The sequence below is a fragment of the Thermobia domestica genome, chromosome 2 (genome assembly GCF_964235325.1).
Source record: "Thermobia domestica chromosome 2, izTheDome1.hap1.1, whole genome shotgun sequence".
NCBI classification, from domain to species: domain Eukaryota; kingdom Metazoa; phylum Arthropoda; class Insecta; order Zygentoma; family Lepismatidae; genus Thermobia; species Thermobia domestica.
This window is the reverse complement of record NC_137455.1, coordinates 13,679,306-13,701,384: the sequence shown is the minus strand read 5'-3', so window position 1 is coordinate 13,701,384 and position 22,079 is coordinate 13,679,306. Positions and strand designations below refer to the sequence as shown.

General features: G+C 36.5%; 1 protein-coding gene across 6 annotated transcripts in view; it reads right to left on the bottom strand.

Annotated features, from left to right (window-relative positions):
* Positions 1 to 22,079, bottom strand: part of LOC145670229 (putative peptidase C1-like protein F26E4.3) — a 402,759-nt gene that overhangs the window by 86,121 nt on the left and 294,559 nt on the right. For 3 of the 6 annotated variants that reach the window (XM_081738638.1, XM_081738647.1, XM_081738629.1), the window contains exon 2: positions 16,984 to 17,071. The exons of the other annotated variants lie outside the window; for them this stretch is intronic. The gene's annotated coding sequence lies outside the window, so the exon portion shown is untranslated. The remainder of the gene's footprint in view (positions 1 to 16,983; positions 17,072 to 22,079) is intronic. 6 annotated transcript variants of the gene reach the window in all.

Sequence of the window (22,079 nt, the reverse complement as noted above, 5' to 3'; positions counted from 1 at the left end):
AATCTGTCACCTTACACCATCCATCAACGATTAATATCTATATTTTGTTCATCTGTTTAGATAATTTTAGAAATATGACAGGGACTGTATTAGGGAAAATTTGAAATTTACTTGTAAGGAATTTTACACATTTACTAGCTGTATACCCATTCTTCGCATGGGGACTGTATTTGCAAGTCAATACCTGTGGGAGTATCACCATTCGTCTCAGGGTCCGCGAAAATATCGATCATTTTTTTAAAATTATATTTACATGCCTCGGTAACGCCCCTTCCCCCGCAGGTGAACCCCGGCTTGAATACAATGGTAGCTGAATTTGAGTCATGGCTAACGGAAGTGTCACTATTAATCTCAGCGACCGCGAAAAGTATGGATTTGACACTAATATCGGTCATTTTGGATTATTTTTACATGTCTCGTTCCGCCGGTGATCCCCCATCAGCAGCAGAATGGGGTGAATTTGGAAGTTTACGCAATCAAAGTATCACCATTAACCTCAGCGACAGCGAAAACTATGAGTTTGACATTAATATCGCTCATTTTCTACTGCTTTTACATGTCCCGGTAAACGCACCCCGCTGAGAGACCTCTCTGATTCGAATTTTGAAAAGAAAAACGCTTCATCTTGATCTGGGGCCTGAACCAAGGTTCCCGTGACCCAAATTTGGTAACTCTCGGTCCACTCGTCTGGTCCTCAGGCCACACACAGGCAGACACACAGACAAACAAACTCTATTTTATTTATATTATATTAGATTAGATTGAAATTGAAAAAGGACTTCTTAAAGCAATTTGCTGTAATTGAAGAATAAGTTTAAAGAATAAATTTCGTTTTCCAAATACAAAATTGTCACGTAAAGATTAATATACTTTACTTCATCCGTTTCTATAATTTTAAAGAAGTGGCAGTTACTGGTAAACTTCAGTAGTAATGATCAATGCCGATTTCAGTTTCTCATTTATAGCACAATGCATCTATTAAGTTTATTAATGAATGTACTAAGGATATTCAGAATACAGGCGCTAATGTACTTTTGTTCACGATAGTACATTTTCTTCCGATGAATGGGTCCGAACAGAAATACTTTACATTTTAGACCTTAGGGAATTTCGAGGAAGTGCCGGGTTTCTTTTATTTTCCAGAGTTGGCAATCTTAGCAAAGACTCCTTTTTAGAGTTCCCCAGCACCAGGAGTAAAATATCCGAAAACTTATCTTTAAAAATTTGAAGGAATTTCATGTTTCTGTAAATTAACTTCTTCTCATACATCGCTACTGGAACGCCCTCTCTCTCTCTCTTTTAAAACTCTGAACTCTTTTCTCCGTAACACGGTCCGTTTTTCTTTTCGTTTCTTTTTTTTTCTTTAAAAATCTCTTGGGAACGTAAACAGTTCGCTTCTTTACTTTATTTTTTTTTCTTTCGTGCGAAACAAGGAGAGAAAGTTTTAATGAAAGTACGCACTTAAATTTTCTTGTCCGACATTCTTGGGAATTCAACGAAATAGGATAATGAATTAATGACATTAATCTTCTTACTTTCTTCTTTTTCTTTCCTCCAATGCGCAACATATACTTTTTAAAAATGTATATACTGTTACCGGAAACTTACGAAACAAATCAGAAAATAAATTGAGGAGAAGAATAGCAATATAGGCAATATACTTGATTTACATATGTAATTTCAGCACAAAGTAATAACACCCTTACGAATATAAATTATATAAGAAAAGAATATATATCTTTATTCTCTAAAGCAGGGGTTTTCAACCTGGCGGTCGCGAGAGGGTTACATGTGGGTTGCGCAGATAAGCGGAAAAGATAAATATAACTAGAATCTAATACCAGAAAATATTTTTAAATATTATTTTGAATTTTGTTCTGATAAGCATATTTTAATTTTTATACATACTGTTAAGAAAAAAAGAAAAAAAAATGGAGTTCTATTAAACATTTTCAACAGGTGCAGAGTTACTTAAAAGTCAATTTAAATGAAAGACGTACGATATGAAATTAATGAGAACTGCTGAAATGTACAGTACCAGAAAAGTACAAATGCAACAAAACCTGCATACTGAAATACAATTAAAATTAAAAGTTAATGAGATACCTGAGCATGGTGTGATTTCACTAGTGCGGCAATGTCCGGTTCAATCTTCGTGACACACATTATCAAGTAATTTAAAATACTCAATAACGTTTTTAACAACTGTCCAATTTTTTTTTTTTTTAACCAAAATTGGAAATCACTTTTTTTTTTTATCGTATGACCCAAAATTAAGGGAGTTATGAAGTTTTAAAATTTTCAAACGGCCACAATTTTGAAACAGTATGACGGATCGGATTCCATTTGTAATATGCAGTGGCGAATTTACGATTTTGTTTCCGGATATGCTTTAATAACTGTATTGCTGGAAATGTAAAAATTCTGCAAGATATTTCATTTACTTTAAAATAGTAAATAACATTTCGGGAGGGCTTCAGACTGGAAGCCCCCCTTAAATACGCCACTGGTAATATGAATGAACTGACCAAATCTGGTTTTAATCCATTCGGTTTTAGAGAAATTACTGTATCCATTATATACAAAAAAAAAAAAAAAAATGGACTCTACTATTATAGAAATAGATGGATATCGTGAGATCTCTGCAATAGGTATATTAAAAATCTCACACAGCTTATTACAAACTAGAAATTATTAGGGGGATTGCTGGCAAGAAGATGTGATGAAATGAGGGTTGTGATAAGAATTAGGTTGAGAGACCACTGCTGTAAAGACTAACCAATCCTGTCATTATTTTCCCCACATTTCCATCATAAAAATTGCAAAGATTTCTAAAAGTAGGGAAGACCGGAGTTAGTTGGAACACTTTTTGTATTTTGGATCACTGTGGTCGAATCACTGATCCAGGAAACTAGAAAATTATGTAGAAGAATACGCGTACCTTTTTTTTTTTTTTTTTTTTTTTTTTTTTTTTTTTTTTGGTTTCATATCCATTTTACGAAAGTTCTCTCTCTTACACAACGAGGAAGAGAACAAGTAATAAAGATGTACGGAACGTGTTCCAACACTACGTGGGGGTTCGAACCCGTGATCCTGTGCACCAAAGGCGCGTGCACTAACCATTAGATCTCAAAATAATGTAAAGTTGATTGATTGATCAGAATTTGATTTCCGATACCGAGGATAAATTATACAAAGTCTATTCCTTAAAGTGGGATCTAAATAATTATTTAGGTTCCTTCCCAGGCTTGATACACCCAGTGAGGATTACACTCGCGAATACATGCACAGAAACCATAATTGTTAGCAAGTTAGCTACGAAGGAGTATGCGGCCTTTAATAGTTATAGTCAAGAATGAACTAAAAAAATAAATAAGACGGAATGTTATGCTGAGTTAACACAAAATGATATTACTTATGAATTTTTAATTTCTCAAAATTTATTACGATATTAGCGAGACGAGGTCGAGACAGCCCTTGAGATCGAGACTGATATCGAGAAGAGTAGACTTATATATTGATCGAGACGAGACCGAGATTGAGACAAGTAGAATTATATGTTGATTGAGACTAGAGCCAGACTGAGATCGACACAAGTTGGCGTATATGTTGATCGAGACGAGACCGAGATTGAGACAGGTAGACTTATATGTGATCGAGACGTTAGCTAGACTGACATCGAGACAGTAGGTATATATGTTGATCGAAATGAGACAGAAACGAAATCGAGACTTTGATTTTCGATTCGAGACGAGATCAAGACTTAGCCCTTAGGATCGACATAACTAGGCTAATACGTTCACCAAGATGGGAAAGAGATTAAGACAAGTAGACTTAAAGACGAGATCCAGACCGAATTCGAGACGAGTAAACTTAGACCCGCTCTATATGTTGATCGAAACGATACCGACACGAGATCAAGGCAGCCCTCGAGATCGAGATAAGTGTGCTTATATGTTGATCGAGACGAGACCGAGTTCGAGACAGGTATACTTATATGTTGATCGAGACGAGACCCAGACTTAGTTCAAGACAAGTAGGATTATATGTTAACCCAGACCAAAACAGGTTGACTTATACTTTGATTAAGACGAAAGCCTGACCGAGTCCGAGATAAGTAGACTTATATCGTGATCGAGACGAGACCTAGACCGAGGTCGAGACAAGTTGACTTATTTTAGATCGAGTCAGACAGAGACCGCCATCGAGACAGAAGTTATTTGATGATCAAGACGACACCAAGACACGTAGACTTATATGTAGATCTAGACGAGACTGCGATCGAGACAAGTAACTTATATGTTGATCGAGACGAGAACCAGACCAAGTTCGAGACAGGTAGACTAGACTTACATGTTGATCGAGACAAGATCGATACGAGACCAAAACGATGATTTTAGATTCGAGACGAGACCGAGACTGCTATCTATCAACCGATATTATATGAAGTATCGTCTCGTTTCGTCTCGATATCATCCCTAGGAAAGTTTTGGTTCTTAGTCCAAACTCGTTAAAAATAAGAAAAAATAGGAAATATTTTACAAACGAGGACATTGAGTCAAGATTTGTAGTTCATGAGTACTCATAGAATTTACATTGTAGGTATACCGAATGAAAGTTTTTTTTTTTTTCAGAACACCTCCTCCCATCCGCATCTGAAAAAAAAAATAAATATTGTATAACCGTGGAATAATGGGAATCTTAGAGTATTAGCACTTACTGTTACTTGTATTGACTGCAACAACAAAACTACCATCTTGTTTTATTATTCATAAGCAAAGATTTAACATATTTCAATAAATTGGATTGCATCATGTTAGTTTCGTAGCACATTGCATTCAACGGCGTGTAAAAGAACTTGTCGTAGACGAAGTTAAGAAGTTAATTAAACATCTCGGTAGGAGTGCGTTAACTAAATCAACAATGTAAGAAAAGGAGGCTTAATTCACTTGGCACTTGAAAAGAATACAGAATGAATACATATAGTATGTTACGTACCCTTACATATGTATAAGCGGGCGCCATGTATACTTTGGAGTACGGTACATGAGATAGCTGCAAGTCAAATACAAATTAGCAGGTACAGAAAAATAAGAAAATACAGATATCTTATATACATTCTTTCATCATGAAACGAAAAAAAAAACTGTATGTAAAAGGAAAAAATTGTTATTACGATTGCTTCTCTGTCAAACGTGGTTCCGCTATTTATTTGACGTTTCTTAACAGAGGTAAAATACAGGGCCGTACTGCAACCCAGGGGCCCACCAGAAATTCTAGGGAGCTCGGGTACTACCCCCTCCGCGACAATAAAAAGGAGTCCAGGAATGTCGCTCGGATTGATTTTTCATGTTTTGCTCCAGGACTCCGTGACTAATGGTGTTTCATTTATTTATTTTTTAATTACTGAAAAATCAATTAATGTTCCCCATAAAAGTTTAAAAAGCATGACATTAGTACATTCCTACATAATTCATAGACTCTTTTGGACATGTTGTCTATATAATTCATAGAAGTTTTTGATGGGGCCCCCTTGTATTTTCGCGCTCCAGGGCCCTGAATGAGCTTAATCCGGCTCTGTATAATTTCTATATGAAAAGAAACGGTGCTGTAAAATTTAAATTATTATTTAGTTTCAAGTTATGGCATCATTTGAGATTTCAATTTAGCTAATACTTCATTAGCAAAATTATAAAACTGGGTTAGTTTACTATATTGCCGGTCAGTTCCGTTACTCATGTGTGCGAGGAGTGCGCTACTTACAATACGTTGCAGAGGGCCCACTAAAAAATTCACCGTCCAGGGCCCACCGGGAAATTTTCCGGTTTCCAGCCTGGCCAGCACGGCACTGGTAAAATATACTACTAACTCAGCTACTTCTTTGATTTTGGCGAAATTTTCCATTTCCACATGGCATGTATTCTGTAAGCTAGTACAGGTAATTTTTAATATTCTGTAAACTGGTTACATTTGTATTTTGGAATTTAGATGCATTATAATAGCTTTATTGGAGGAGGCCATACAACTTATAGACTGACCACGACTTGTGTACACGACATTCACATTCCAGTAGGTGATAGAAATAGTAAATTAAAATTAACTAAATAGTAAATTAAAATGAACTAAACTAACTAACTAACTCTATGGCCTATAGAACCCGGAGGTTCAATGCCGCGTTCACAAAAGCTCTCCACTGACTTCTATCCTTAGCTAACTGCATCCAGTTTCTATTTTGTATTCCAATCTCTGCGAGATCCATCTTAATATTGTCTTCCCATCTGCGCCTAGGTCTTCCTAATCGTCGTTTTCCGATTGGTCTTCCAGTCAAGACTTTGAAAGCGTTTCTACTTTCTTCCATTCTAGCTACATGACCCGCCCACCTAAGCCTCCTAGACTTGACGACCCTAACAATGTTGGGTAAACCGTATAAATTATGTAGTTCCTCGTTATGAAGTTTCCGCCATTCCTCCATTCCCGTTCCTATTGGGACCGAATATTCATCACAGGATTTTATACCCAAATACTTTCAGTCTGCGTTCTTCCCTTAAAGTAAGCGACCATGTTTCGAAGCCATACAGAGTAACAGGCATGATTATCGTCTTATATATTTTAAGCTTGAAATTCTTCGACAGAATTCGCGACGACAAGAGATTTTGAACTGAATAATAACACGAATTCCTCGCTTTCAGTTGACATTTAATGCCTTCGTGGATATGATTTTGGTCTCGTAATACTTCTGATCCTAGATATTTGAAAGTATTCACTTTGTCGAAATTATTATTTGATATTTTGGTGCATCCATAATTTGCAGTATTACGACCCCAACGAACTTCCATGTATTTAGTTTTCTGTGCATTTACTTCTAAACCCATGTCCCTACAAGCGTTTAATAAGACCTCTGCATTTCTTTCTATTGTTCTCCTATCATCCCCTATTAAATTTACATCATCAGTATATGGTATAGCCTGGTGAATAACATAAGTTACTGTTGGTGTTGGATATCACGGAGACAGTAATAATTGTGTGAAAATGCTATAAACTTTAATTTATTATTATTATTATTATTATTATTATTATTATTATTATTATTATTATTATTATTATTATTATTATTATTATTATTGTGTGTGTGGTTGTGTTATTATACGTACTAAGATGTCCAAGTCTTGGAATCCCTTAAAGTTACAAAAATGAAATTTGGCATTTGGACCTTTGTATTTAAAATAATAAAACACTATTTCAGCGTTTTTTAATACTTGACCTTAGAAGAGAAGAAATACAGATGAGAGTATTTCACTAAGGTACCTTTACGAATTTTTGAGTTGAGTTGATTTTGAGTTTAATGTCCCTTTCAGCGGCAAGGTTACATGAGACGGGACCCACTGATTAACCTTGAATCCGAACCACATAAGTTCCCGCCGCGGGAAGAGCTGTTTGAATTTCATGCGAACTCAAACGAATTATATATGAAAAACACAGAAGAAGCGAAAAATATTGGCTACCAGTGGCGTATTTACGATTTTGTTTCAGGGGGCTTTGCTAACTTTCGGGAGGGGCTTTATCTGGAAAGTGAAAATTCTGTAAGATATTTCATTTACTTTAGTATAGTAAGATTTCGGGGGGGCTTAAGCCCGGAAGCCCCACCCCTAAATACGCCACTGTTGGCCACAATAACTCGTGAAGCCATTTGCTTGTCACGTACAGGGGTACATCCAAGGACAGAGTCCGGGCCCGTCCCATCAAAATTAATATCTCGCCTAACATTTGTAAACTTTCTTAACGGAACTATACTTGTTTAACAGAGAAACGATTGATATAAGCTGAAGATTTGATTTTACGCCTCATCAATACTCTTTTCTTTTCTTACAAAAATAACCTAGTTTTATCATTTTTCTCTGAGACCATAGGTGGCAGCAGTTAACAACTATTTATCGCCTTTGTGGGTGCAGAATAAGACGGATTCAATATGACATAGACGTATTGGACCCCTCCCAGCAAACATTTCTTGGTGCGCGCCAGGTACGTACAGGTGTTACGAAAATTTGCCATAATATTGTGGGAATAGATTTCTCACATCAGAACAAGAAGGAAAAAAAACTTCAAATGGACCTATTGTCAGAAGTGCATAGTTTCGTAGTTACAGGGTGCCGAAAACTTGAAAAAGTGAACTTTAAAGGCGCATAGTTCCACTACTAAATGACCGATCGTAGTCGGGTCAAGGCATCACTGAGGGACTAGTATGTGAACTATCCAAATATCAACCTTTCAGAACCTCTAGCACTTGCCCAATCATTTTTATAGAGGCTGTTTGGGAGTACTTGATCACTCTCCACCTACCTCTCTAAAAATTAGTGTGCAAGTACTGGAACATTCTTAAACATGGATATTTGGATAGTTCACATACCAGTTCCTCAGTGATATCTTTACTCGACTACGATAGGTTCCATAGTAGTGTAGCTATCTATCTATTAAAATGCTACAATAGCAATTAAAAGCGCCTGAGCTCCAACCTATAACTTTGGCTTTCAAATCTTTCATTTACGGTTATGTGTGATTGCACGTTTAACAGAGACAAGCATTTTAAATATTTGTAGTTTGAATACTTTAAATTAGTTAACTATATCTTTTTTCATAAAGTTTATGATATAAAATTATTGTTCAAAGCCTTTGTATTTTAATAAGCCTTCTCTAAAACCAATGCATGTGATTTGTGCTTCCATCTTCCAAGTTCTTTTAAACTATATTTATATGTTTGTGGTTAATCCTTTCGACAATGAGATCTCGGAAACTACAGGCTCTAGAAAGATGACGTTTTCACTGATCGATCGCAAATTTTGCGTAGATTGTCCAGTTCTAATTGAATATTAAAAAAAAAAAAAACATGGCCATTATTTCTTTATTACATTTTTTAGGGTAGCTGGAAGCGTTGAAATAAAAAAAACTAAAGCATCACATCCTATGCGTTATACATTCCAACACCACAATGTTGTATATTGGGGTTGTACATGTCTCAGGCGTTTCGTCCATGGCCAAATAATAGTGAAAAAGGAAGGATAACCTTTTCTCGAGTCTTAAGATAAATCTTTATTTTTTGACTGTTTTGCCCAATGAACACCATATATAACTGACATTATAATTAATTGTATATGTAATGTATTTGCTTATTACATACTGCATGCAAGAAGAAAGAAAATACTGGTCATATATGAATTAGAAACTCCAACCGGAAGTAGGCTCAAATCTTGCAAACGGTGCGAGATATTGAGGAAAAAGAATCGAAAATAGTCTCCCTTTTACGATACCCCTTGACTTTTTTAAAATCAATACGTCTTTCACTTGTGTCTGTAAAGGGACATGTATAGATGTTGTGAGGAATGAGAAGGAGATCTATGCTCGTATGCGAATGATGCGCTGTGTAGAGAGCGCAGGTTCAGCTAGTGAACTTTAAAAATTCACTTGTTTCACGTTTTTGGCACTCTGTAACTCCGAAACTACTTTTGAGTACTTTCAATCCACTTTTGAGCACAGGTCCATACGAACTTTTTTTTTTTTTCTTATTTTGATGTGAGTAACACCATGTATATGTAAAATAATAAGGAAGGGCAAAAAGTTCGTATGTAATTTATTCCTCTAATCCTCGTCTCCTGAATCTGATATGCTAACACAGCCTTGCAGTTATGATATGTAGCCTAAATAAGTTGCGAGTATTCGCAGAATTCGCCAGTGAAAACATGTGATTATACTCAGCACAACGGTGATTCATTTTAATTTCCAAAATTCATACACCGTGTGCGTGGGTTTTCTCGGGGTTCTCCCGTTTCCTCCCACTTTCTTCATTCCACCATTTCATTCATCACTCATCATCACCGTCTCCTTTAGCCTAATTGGCATAACCGTGGGACGTAAAACTCAAAGATTTCATTTTATTTTTCCAAAATTCAAATTTCCAGAAAATACTTTCATTGAACTCTATTGCACGTAGTTACTGACTGTGAGATATTTGGACTTTATGCATTGTATTTCATGTAAGCTATTTAAATCTCGATTTCTGAAAGATAAAGTTCTGAACATATTTTGGAGGGTCCTTCTTATATTTAAGACTATAAAAATTTGCTACTGTATAATTCAGACAATCGAATTTTTCTTACATTATCAACAGATCGTGTAAGAAAGGCGTATTTACTTTCACGTCTAGTATAGATGGGTTACACTGCCTCTCTGCCAAGGCCGTCCCAACCTCAAACATGGAAAAATGCAGTCCAGCGACTATAACTTCTAAAAGGAGGTGTCGATTAATATATGGCTTTACCATGACGTCATCTCGTCTAGCTCATCTTCAGTTCTCATGACAGTCAGCCGGGATTAACTTCTTGCTACTTCAGTTGGCGAATTAAAGAATTTAAAAAAAATTCATTCTGACGTTGTTAGCGCGAAATCCGTCACATATGTATGCATCCTGCGTGTGGTCTTTCCCAATGACATTTTCACTATGTCAAACATGTATTACTTACGATGCATACACCGTTATGCATACAATAAGGCAGAGAAAATTACGGACCAGTTGTTTGTTCTAGCATTTGTTTATCTACTCCTCTACATTCCATAAGGGTGATGGTGTGGTTGAGAAGTTACAGTATTTGTCTGCCGATCGCAAGACAAACTTCTTGCGGGTTCAAATTCCGATTAGAGCATGAGTGTAGTGTTTTATCCTTCATTATTCATTTCACTAACACTTATTTCTCATTGTCTCCTTTAGCTAAAAGTAGAATTGCCTATGAGTGTCTCGATTCTTGAAAATTTTTAAATATATTCAATGACGTAACTAAGGAGGACAAATGGGGCATGTGCCCCGGGCGCCATCTTTCTTCAAGCCTTCTCATCTCTAATTACAACATACCACGGAAAACCAGGTTCAAAATTCATATTGTATACCATACAAGCCACATTTCTACGATTTAGCCATTGGCTGTCAATGCGTCGGAGGTCGCAATGATGGCACTAAATTTTGCGGCCGTCTCAATTTTTGTAGATATTTGCTTTAATCTCCAAAGTGGTTTTTAACAGTTGGTATGAAGCCTCATTGGCAAAATACTTATAATGATGATGATGATGATGGCAATGCCTAAGAGCAATTCGTATTGCGGACCCTACGCCACTGAGAAATCTGAAAGAAGTATGGCAAAAACAACCATCTGTAACTTATCAATATTAACCGAGCAAGACGCAAAGATGTTAAGCCATTTATCACAATATTAGGTTTCAGGACTCTTAAACACTGCAACATTCTTTTGCATTGGCCATTAATTTGAGAGGAATTACATGAGGAATACATCCCCAGACATTCTGTCGACCATTCGTTGGCGCCAAACAGTCTGTTCATACATTTCTATGGGTTATACTGTCTTGACGGCAATTTATATAAGATTAACTATTACACTTGTTTATCAGCGACATCAAACAACACAGATGCAGACGAGGTGTTTACAAGTTCTCTTGGTGCTGAAGGCGATCGTGAAGTTGCATCGGATTTGCATTGATTACTTCAGGATAAAGTAGAACATTTGGGTAAGCCAGCGCCTAATTCCTCTGAAATTATTGTCGTCTTTTGTCAAATGAGCTAAGAAGGTTCTCGTTAATTCACGCATTGTGTTACAACCAAGTGAAAGAGAAAAGTTTTACTCTCTCCAGTGGAGGCTAATTATAAAGCCCTTCCCTAAGTTGAATCCCTCCCATTTTTTCCATTTTCGTAAAGACAATTAAGAATAACAAAATATAGAAAGTGAGGTAGCTAGTACTTGCGAAACTAATAACTTTTTTCAAAACTTTTCATCAATTACGATCACTAAGCAACTGATGCGCCTTCTAGAACTTCTGTACAGATAAACAGAAATACGGAACCTCTCTTCCTTACAATACAAAATATTTGGAAACGACTTTTAGACATAGTTAGGACACTTTACACATTACCAACTCTCTTTGAACACCGCCGGATAACACATATTCACCCCTTTTAGATAATGTGTTTTCCAAGTTATTTCCCAGATCACTTTGTTTTCGGACTGTTTGCCGAGAAGTGTTTTAAATATGTCATACTATACCCTGGCCGGTGAACGATGATTTCTGACAGCTTTGCAAGGCCATGGCGAGCAAGCAGAAGACAGCAGATCAACCAACCTTAGGCTCAGAATCTGTCGCGTCTCCATGGTAACCACCGCACATTTCCTTCACCCCCTCCCATTCTCAACGAGGAAGCAAACGATTCTCCATTTGCGCGAGAAGCACATGGCAACACCGCATTCCTCAGTCGTCCTCGTGAGCTGAACTGTCAAAAATCATCGTTCGCCGGCCAGGGTATAGACTAGATACTGTTATTTGAGAAGTAACGCTTTTAGTCACGCAAAGCACACTTTATAAACTATTTCATCATTTTTTCTATCAACATATGTACTAAAAGTGTTTAAATGGTGTTTTATTTTTTACAGTGTGTAGCAACGTTCTTCAAGGCAATAATATCTCCTAAAATGGAATATTGTTCAGTTATTTCAACAATGTCAGCTCCCACAAACCTATCCCGGCTGAACTCAGTTCTCAACTTCTTCCTGGCAGTAGTATGTTTCAAAAGTACCTCGTACACTTGCGATGACAAAACACGAACTGTTTACAAACACTAAATATTCAACCACCTGACACTTGTCATACAGTCAATGATCTTACAACAGTATGTTGTATATTTTACTTGTAACAATCGTAATTTACTTGTAATTTTTGGTCATAATGTATTTTAAATATATACTAGGCAGATTCTGCTAATATAGAAGAAAAGAAAGACCAAGAAATAATATAGTTATAATGTTAATATATAAAAAAAAAATATTCAAATGTTTTTATGTAATCTAATCTTGATGTCATCGTCATGACAACAGAAATTAAATAGAATTATTCAGTTAGTTAAGCAGACATCTTAGAAATTTGTGTAGAAAGTAAACTGTACGCTTCTGATTTATAATTATTAAACAAAGTGTACAAAATAGTAATTTTGTGTGATTAATGGCTCAATATTAATGTTGAAGAACCAGATATATCGTTATAATCTCAAACATCTGTATAAACCACACACGATCAACTCAGGTCCGAAACACTGTAGGTTATTTTCAAAATTGTAGGATACATTTCCGAATTCCATTCAGACAAACACGTAACACACCATTTTTCGTATAATACGAACTAGACTGTCGATAGTTCAACACACACTGTTCTACATGCTTCCTAAATTATACAATGAAATATCAGATACACCCGTAGATTCAATTCTGAAGCTGCACATAACTCTGCATTACGACGTTATTTAATCACTATTTAATCACGAGTGAGTAATCAAGCTTATATAATCACTTTACATGAGGAACACGGAACCTCGGTATATCGAACTTTTGGTCACCTCAATTACTCAAAAAACTCAATAACTCGAATTTTTGTCTATTCCATTCAACTTCGAGTTATCGAAGTCCAACTGTATTAATATTCGCTTTCTGTGAAGGGGACTCGGTGGCTCAGTGGAAAGTGCTTACCTCTGCAGTTTCTGGTTCGATCCAAGGATATATGAGTTTGAGGTGGGCATCATCGTGCCTTTACGTTTTCTAGGGGTTCTCTCGATTCCTTCGACATCGACAGTCTTAATTCAACAGTTATATTCATAATCATTCATTTTCATCACATCTATTTGCTTTAGCCTAAAGAGCATAACAATGAGACATTAAAATAACGAAATCATTTTCAGTTTTCCATTTTTTTTTAAAAAATTAGTTCGCTAAATTTAACTAGTCCTTTACGTACCTCAATGCTTTAAATGACTAATTCTGCAAAGAGAAATCGTCCGACACAACGTAGTCGAATAATAATTATATCTGAGTATGTTTATAGAATGCCAAATTATTTCTACTGATTCACACAGAAATAGATGTAAGGTACTTGCAGCAAATAAGGCCCACTTACCAAAAATTGCTTCATTACGTAAATACTTATAACGTAATAGACATAAATTGATACACATTTTATTTGTCAATCTTTTATCTATCTTATGGTATATTTACTTTAACAAAAACATTGAACTAACTGTATGAGAAACGTATTGAAAGAGAAACATACAAAGTGGCCTTATTACCCGCACGGTAGGTAAATAAGGTCCACTATTTGAAAAGTAAAATTTTACGACCTGAGAGACCACTGGAACTCAAATAACACCTAGTATTTTTACAGCACTTTAAATACTAATAATAGAAGGACATTTAGTAACAATATGGACATGAAATAATAAGGATATCGGTAATCTTCCACGTGTTATGCAGTCGTTAGTTAAGTCGCGGCAACTGACTGAATTTTAAATGGACGTATAATAAACAAGTGACCATTGAAAACAGATTTCACACTAACTTTCAACAATGTTTGCACTTGATAACACTTGTAGCAAATGAATTCCTCATCATTGGGGTCGACCAAGACAATGCATTCGTCATATACCCATACACCGCACCGTTTACAGCTTCGCATGTCACTGATCCATTCTTTGGCACATAATGAACGATATCACGATACCTCGAACGCTCAGAATCGCAAGAACGAAAATGTGCTTAGAATATACTCAGAAACAGTGATATGAGCCATTTATGTGCATTATAATTATAGAGATTTACGCTATGAAATGCACCAATGTAGAACTCGAAACTGCGAACCCCCATAGTCAATAACTAGGCCCGAACATGACAGACCGCCCTACTACATTGGCTGGCATTGGCCAAGAAAGAATAACAAACTAACGCACATTCAAGTTGCCAGTTTTAAAGTATTTAACAACGTATGTTTTATAGGGTAATGTGGGCCAGTAGATTTTTGGTGGGCCGTATTTACCGACCATGTACTCGTCATTTTATAAATCATTCTTTACAAACATATTTCGAACTGAAACGAAGTAACTACTATCTCAAGTACTAAACACTATGATCATCACAAATATACAAGATACATCGTGTTAACTTTATTCTACACACAAAAGATGAATCTATCTTGCCTCCGTAAATTATATCAACACATGGAAACACTTCTCGATTATTCAATAGTGCCAGCGTTCCGTCTAACCAGGGACAGGAAGACGAGCGCTCGCAGAGCAGGCATTTTGTGAGTAATCGCTACTTGCGACATTGCCAGATTTCTCCTACAGTGCTTCTAACATAGGAAATTTTGCACTGAGCCTTATTTACATCCGGGCTTTATTTGCCGCAAGTACCTTATAGGTCTATCGGCTTTAAATACTTGGGACGTAGAAATGACATTCCCTCCATTTCTTTTATTTTTATACACTTCTCAAATGCTAATGCAAGCAAGAAACTGCACAATTCGTCATGGTTTAGTTACGTCTGGTTCAATTATGTACAGTCAGAGACAAAAGTTCTTTTTGTTTGATGAAAGTTTCATGCATAACTTCAGAATGGATGGACAATTTCAGTAGTTTTCAGTAAATTAAAAAAAAAAAGTAATTTTCTGCACATTCTAGCCATACCACTGCTATATTTTCCAGCTACACAATCGTTATTCCCAAAAATTTTACCAAACGGAAAGAATTCTTGTCGCTGACTGTACAGTATAGTGCGAAACTGAAATTTTTGGAGGGGGGAGAGAAAATTAATCAAAACTAATAAAAAACTTTTTTAAAAAAAGCACAAAAAGTAATTTATATAAAAATAACCTTATGATCAAAACCGTATTCAAGATTGGGTTGAAATAGAGGAGGGGTTCAAGTGCAGACTTACTGAAAATAAAATCTTTAAGTTTTACGTCCCACGATTATGCCCACTACGTTAAAGGAGACGATGATGATGAGAAATGAGTACAGTGGTGGAATGAATAATGTGGGGAGAAACGGGAGAACCCCGATAAAACCCACGTACACGGTGTTTGTCCAAAACAAAACTCACTTATTGCGAGCTGTGATCAAACTAAGGACCCCATGTACCAGAGGTGAACGCTCTACGACTGAGCCACCGCGACCCCAGGAGACTTATTGAGTAAGTTTAGAAGTTGATGCTATTTTTCGGAAAATTTCATCCAATATATATTGCAGAGAGCGTGATAGCTGAAGGAAGCTATCGATATCCCTGTGGAAAATATTCTTCACGCAGTACATAATCCCTAGAAAACACACGTAATATTTAATACGGACTTATCATACATCAGAGTAAACCCGATTTGATCACACTAAGTTATATTTAAGAGGTTAAACCCCAATAAAAAAGAATTTCAATACTTCACTAATATATTTTCAAATCCTAAATCTCTAAGTTCATGGAATAGCCCATGATTGCTAGGCTACTGTGTATTATGTTAATCGCTTTTCTTAGAACATAATCCGTTTTGGCAATTGATCTATTCCGAAACTAAAATAAGAGGAATCAGGAAGCGCCGGAGTAACAAACAAGCAGCAACATATATCACCGCATAGAAACTGTTGTTTACAAAATAGAAGAACGGAACATAGTTAGGTGTTGAGTCCTCTCCTGCAAATCGATCTACTCACGGTGACGTAACGGTTAAAATGGCTTTCGCTGTCTGTGATACACGATTCTTCAATCCTGTCTCCAAATCCTAGCGCCAACACTCACATGGCCTCGTGATTTACGTCTAGGTGACAAAGCGCTCAAGACTTTTTCACTTAAAAACTTGCCAAAGAGGCAACCTTACACCTTGCTGCACATGTTGCCTTACTACTCGGGCTATTTTAGTTGACTTTTTCATGTCACTTGCTCGTATCAACGCCATGATATAAACACAATGTAGTCCATTTCACACAAGATCCACTTGATACCGAAGGTATCCATACCGCTGAAGGTTTTGATGACAGTTGCGTTATTGAAATTTTACAGAATAAACAAAAAGTTAAGATGCGAATAGTGAGGAACTATTAAAAATATAAAAAGACTAAGCTTTACTTACGTATATAATGTCTACGCGTTTTAATCAAATCTATATCCAGGAAGGAGCAATTAGAATTGTTGATGAAGGAAGAGTGTCATAAATGTACCTGCAAAAGAAAGTGGATTTATATTGCATTTGTGAAATGCATTTACATTGCATTTGTACTGAGACTCATGCATTTGTGAACTGAGAAAATATTGACAGAGCTTTGTAACATAAGCTACAATGTTTTTATTATTCATTTATTTTTATTCATTCATTTATTTTTATTCATTTATGCATTCTGGAGCCAGAAAAAAATAATTATCACATAAATCGTTCATAGATTTTTCTAAACTACATACAGTATATTAAAAAATATTGTGTTGAAGAATATTAACGTTTTAATATTTTTCCAATTACTCAACAATGAACCTTCAGACCAGTATATATATAGTGTGATCAAAAAATACGATGAATGTAGTTTTGCACAGTCCCATCTATCGATGTATCCATTTTCGACAAGTAAGCCCGGTAGCCTAAATCTTAGGTACAGTCAGTGTCAAGTTTGAACAAGTTGTGACAGGTCAATTTGCTTCCAGACCCAGAAGAATGAGGACATGTTAAAAGCGTCTGTCACGCGCCAACATTAAGTTTTGTTCAAAGCTGGAAAACAAATGCCACAGAAGTTGGCGTAAAATGTCAAAATCTGTGTGTGACGATGAAGTAGTGGCATTGAAGACTGTTTACAAGTGGTATGAGCGATTCAAAAGTGACAAGGAGTCTGTTGAAAACGAGCAATAATCAAGACGTTCTTCAACGACAAAAACAGAAGAAAACGTGGAAAAAGAGGCACAAATGATTTGTTCAAACAGGTGGACGACTTTTCGAGAGCTTTCTGAAGAACTAAGCATCTCGTTTGGGTTTGTAAAAAGCATTTTAACCGCCGATCAAATGGGCAAATGGCTTCCTTCTTCACCACGAAAACGCGCCGTCTCACACCTTGCCTTTGATCCGCGAGTTTTTTGGGCGGAAAAAGTGTTCTCGTCTGTCCAGATTCACCTTACTCTCCAGATTAAGTACGATGTGACTTCTGGTTTTTCCCCTAAATTAAAACCGTGTTTAAAGGAAAATGTTCTGACACCATTCCTGACATTGAAAAGGCTGTGACAGAGCAAAGAAGCATTGGGATAAGTGCATTGCTAGCCAAGGACAGTACTTTGAAGGAGCTTAAATCAAATTCCATGTAAGCTTATTACTCTGATTCTAATAAAATTATTCTCCGTATTTTTTGATCATATCTCGTATATTCTATTCACGGTTCCATTTAAGATCGTTGAATGACTGCGCTCATCTTTGTTTCTTAGTTCATGGACTCGCATAGAAATGGAGACACTGAAACTCAGTGGTTTAACGCTCATCTCTGTTGCAAGGGGTTCTTGGTTCGATCTCAGGCCATGCGAGTTTGTGATGGACAATAGCATATCCATGAATCCTCCCACACTATCATTCCACCAATTATCACACAATAATCCACTTACATTAATCATGCGTCTCCTTTACCTTATAAAGTATAACGCGAGACGTACAATTAAAAAAGAAGAGAAAATATATTTTTGTTTTCCTTTCTTTCTTTTTTGAAATCAAGTGGCCCCGCGTAGCGTAGTTGCTAACGCTCTCACCTTCGGTGCGAGCGGTTCCGCGTTCAATTCCCGCTGGGGTTACTCGGTCGAAAAACTAACACACTTTTTCGGGCCAGCCACCCAGAATGAGGTTTTTCTGGGTTTTCCTCATTCACACCAGGCAAATGCCGGAGTGGTACCTAACTTATAGGTCCCAGGCCGCTTCCTTCCTTCCCCAATCCTTTCTTCCTTCCTTTTCCCCGGACAGTGTGCTCGTCGAGGGACGTCATCCTTCAAAACGTGAAGGGTTAAATGGCCTTAGATGCTGAAAGCCCAGAAATCTAAATCCTAACTCCCTGAATCCCCTTTTTGAAATCAACAGGTGTTATAATTGTTTTATTTTATGGTATTATCGTGTTTGAATGTCTCTTACCTTATGAAAATTCAATAAACTCGTTTTAATACCCAAGATATATACATTTAAGTAGGCTTGAAGAAGAGAGTGAAATTAAACAATGAAATGGATATTCACTTTCGAGCAAATAGGAAGATATTTTCCTATACACAGGGTGGCCCAAAAGTAGGTATACAGTACCGTACTGATCAGCTCATTGTTTATATAATTTCTTATTGTTATCGATCAGGTAGACTTAGTTTCTTTATTATTTGTTCTTAATGTGTTTTTCCTTACATCTTAAGCTCGGAAGAGCCGAAGCACATAAACCCATAAACTAAAATGTTATACAAGATCAATGCAGGGGTGTATACCTACTTTTGGGCCAAATGTTATACAAGATCAATGCAGGGGTGTATACCTACTTTTGGGCCACCCTGTACATTAATGGACCGAAACATCTAAATGAAAAAAGTGCTTAAGAATCTGAGAAAACTCAAATACGTACAGCTAGTTGCAGATGCACGCGCGAACTGTGATACCTGAGAATTTTACTCGAAATTCGCAACATATGTCGGATTTATTTTAATTTATTTAAAGGAGCAGTTCGAGTTAAAAACAATTTTGGTGCAATAGAAAGAGAAACAAAAAATAAGAGACCCGTATTTTTTTATATCTTGATAGGCCGCCTCGTTCAGCTTCTACAGGCATTTGTTTTTGATGAATCGTAAATGGTGACGTCATGGGTGGGATACGCGAGAAACTCAATGTGAGTCAGCAACCACTCCTTTGTACGCAGCTGATAAACCTTTAATAGTGCACTGGATTTAATAGATTGTGTTTTGGATTTGTTAGCAGTCTTGCTCTGTATTGAATTCTTGAGGGAAGTTTTTTTGTTAGTTGTTTTTCCTATAGCATTAGTATAAAAAAAAAGAGTAGAGAGAGAGAGCAGTAATTACGTTTGTTGTGCGAAACAGTTTCTTCCAGACATGTTTTTAGGGTGGCACTGTCTCCCGGAGCTCTGAGAGATTCCCCCGGAGGAGACCAAAATATTACGTCTATAATGTAATAAATATAATAGTACTGTGTAAAAATAATGTGCCTCTCCGAATACTAAGTGTCCTTTTCCCCCTCCCGGATTTTTTTTCTGAAAGAAACACTAATGTGAAGTAGAAAACACGTGTTAGTACAGCGCGTACTGTGTCTGTGAAGTGAAGTAGAAATGCCTAACACCTGCTGTGTTTTCGGTTGTAATTCTTGTGCAATTGAAGCTGAGGACATAAAGTATCTTTTTTTTTACGTTTTTAAGTCGTGAGAAATCACCAGATCGATATAAATTATGGCCCAAGAAAGTCAATGGAAAAAAAATGTACCAAATAAAATCACTCGTGTTCCAAACATCTTGAAGAGCCTTCCTTCGAGAAGTCAAGTTTACTGAAAGAAAAGTTAACGCCAGTGGTGGATCTAGGCTGGGGTCAGGGGCCTAGGCCCCCCTGTTTTTGAGTGAAAAAATTGATTTAAGCTATTATTTAGATATTTTTGAAAGTTTTTAGTAAACATGATATACATATCATAGTCTGGGTTCTGACTCCCCCCCCCCTGAGTTTTTACCGTCTAGATTCACTTCTGGCTAATGCCAGGAAAATTATTTACACGCAAACTGAGAAAGAATGCTGTTCCAAGTATATTATTGAAAGGTTTAAAATCCGAGCCATTGAACAAGCACCGATCTATGTCCAGTTACCAACGTACAAATATCGTACAAGACGCAATTGATGGTTGTAGTCAAGACGAGGCATTAGGGGGTAATAGAGACGATGTCACTCATGATTCTGAAGATATTGCTTTAGAAATAAGCTGTACAATGTGAATTAGGGAGTGAAATATACCGGCTTGTAGAAGAAATCAGTGACGATGACTGTTCCTCAAGACATTGATCCATCGTTTAATTTCTCTGTATCATGTGACAATGATGATGAAACGGGTGATGAGAGTTGTTCCGCGGACAGCTATGAGCATAAAAGAAATTTAACCGGTGAAGTGTTTTTCGTATTCTGGCAAACTTTACAGATGTTATTTCATTTTTGCCTCATATGTTACGCTCCTGTAATACCTTGAAGCACAAAATTATAGGGTCAGCGTTAAAAATTGCAACAAAACGTGAAAATGAACATACTTATGTTTGGGAATCGGAAGAATGATTAAAGAAAAGGTACTTAGGTGTTGCAGCAATCTCGTCCGCCATCTATTTACATATTGTTTTCAATTTTTTATATATTTATTTATTTTTTATTTTTATTTATTTATTTATTTATTTATTTATTTATTTTTTGAAACGCTGAACTCATGCTTTATAGGATACGTTTTATAATATAAAAACGTTTGTACAGCCCACCATCAGATATCATTTTCTACATGCAGATGATATTTGTAAGTCTTTGCAATCAGTTCTGGAAAAGGAAACCGCACTTAGAACGTGCCACCGCACCTCTCACAAACGAAATGCTCTATTTTTCACATTCTATAAGTTTTTAAATTTTTCTTGTAAGGTGGGAAATCCAAGCACAAAATGGGAATTTCTCCGTCCCAAAATGGGATTTTGTAAAGTTTTAGGTTGGTACCACTGCTCAGAACTCTTGAACTACCAGGATAGTAGGTATCATGCGTCTAAATTTTCAGGAAAATTATATAGTGTATAGGTTCATTAGGCAATTCTCTATCTTAAATTGTGCAAGTGAATATAGAACATTATTAATACTGACTGAATAAAATGAAATGCGATAACCTTCTCGGAAGGATGATAATTGGGAAGTCGCTCACATGTTAAAAGGAAGGGGCAGAAAGAATGAGGAAAAATGATCTAAGCTTTGAAGCAGCTCATCTGGATCTGTTCCTATGACCATCTCCATAAGAGGTGATCATAAAACAGACACTTGAGAGTTGAAGTGGTCTCTATGCATGTGTGTGTAGAAGGGGCGTATGCAAAGTGTCTATCTCTATAATGCCTTTCTAAAAAAATGTCTACAGCTCTATTTGTTCAAGTGCTTTCATTGTGTTGACTCACGGCCCTGAAATTGGAGTTCATGTTCTGTTCCTCAATTGCAAATCTGACGTCATGA